Raw genomic sequence first — 1,559 nt, 5'->3', positions numbered from 1 at the left:
TAACTCCTCCGAGCTTCTGGACCGTCTCTTCCTCCCCCTACCACTCGGTCCATTTTCTAACTTTGCATTTGATGTTCAGGGCTCCTAACTTGTCATAAATATAATTGTTTCACTTGTTTTTTCAGGTCTTTGTTGTAAGAGAGCTCACCAGAAGAGTCTGTCTATTCCGCTATCTTGGCCCCACCTCTCCTTGTGTATAAATTTTTGAATGAGAAACTAATTTGCCCTGTAAACATTCACCTGAAACTAAAAAAAAAAAAATTAGAAGTTGCAATATTGGATGAGTGGTAACTGATGTACAGAACTAAAGAAAATAGAAATCTAAATCATAATCTTCTTGGCCTTTTGGCTAAGACTAAGTGTAAGATGTGTTCTTATCAATTTAAAGTCTGATACATCCCCTATAGGAGGACAATATATTAACCACCACTCATCTGTCAGTTTGTTGTACTGTGGTGGCCTGTGTGTTGCTGTGTTGCTGGAAGCCATGCTACCAGTATTTCAAATACTATCAGGGTCACCCACGGTGAAGAGATTTTCGTGGAACTTCCAGACTAAGATGGTATAGGAAGAAGAGCCTGGCGATCTACCTCTAAAAAAAATTGGCTGGTGAAAACCTTATGAAAAGCATCAGAATATTATCTGATATAGTGCCAGAAGATAAGCCACCTGCTCAGACTGGAAGGCACTCAAAATATGACTGAGGAAGAGCTGTCTTCTCAAAGTAGAGTCAACTTTAATGATGTGGGTGGAGTAAAGCTTTCGGACCTGCATTTGCTGCTGCGGAACGACTCAAAACAAGAAGAAACAGCTACTAACAGTAGGATAATATCCATATGCCTACAAGGATGATCACTTAATAAGGCTATTATTCAAATTTACGCACCAACCACTAAGGCCAAAGATGAAAAAATTGAAGATTTTTACCAACTTCTACAGTCTGAAATTGATCAAACATGCAATCAAGATGTGTTGATAATTACTGGTAATTAGAATGAGAAAGTTGGAAACGAAGAAGGTTCAATAGTTGGAAAATATGGCTTAGGTGATTGAAATGATGCTGGAGATTGCACAATATAATTTGCAAGACCAATGACTTATTCATTGCAAATACCTTTTTTCAACAACATAAATGGAAACAGTACACATGGACCTCCCCAGACAGAATACACAGGAATCAAATCGGCTACATCTGTGGAAAAAGGGGATGGAGAAGCTCAATACCATCAGTCAGAGCAAGTGCAGGGGCTGACCGCAGAGCAGACCATCAATTGCTCATTTGCAAATTAAAGTTGAAGCTGAAGAAAATTAAAACAAGTCCATGAGAGCCAAAGCACAACTTTGAATATATATCACCTGTGTTTAAAGACCATCTCAAGAATAGATTTGATGCATTAAACACAATATTGAGTCTTCCTATCCATGAGCATAGTGTGTTTTTCCATTTATGCAAGTCTCTTTTGGTTTTTTGCAACAGTGTTTTATAGTTTTCTTTGTATAGGTCTTTTACATCCTTGGTTAGATACATTCCTAAGTATTTTATCTTTTTAGATAAAAGA

General features: G+C 37.6%; 1 pseudogene; it reads left to right on the top strand.

Moving 5' to 3' along the window:
* Positions 1 to 329: 329 nt before the first annotated feature.
* Positions 330 to 435, top strand: LOC111751589 (U2 spliceosomal RNA; annotated as a pseudogene).
* Positions 436 to 1,559: the final 1,124 nt, after the last annotated feature.

The sequence above is a fragment of the Loxodonta africana genome, chromosome 15 (genome assembly GCF_030014295.1).
Source record: "Loxodonta africana isolate mLoxAfr1 chromosome 15, mLoxAfr1.hap2, whole genome shotgun sequence".
NCBI classification, from domain to species: Eukaryota; Metazoa; Chordata; class Mammalia; order Proboscidea; family Elephantidae; genus Loxodonta; species Loxodonta africana.
The sequence above is the reverse complement of the archived record's forward strand: the minus strand, read 5'-3'. Positions and strand labels throughout refer to the sequence as shown.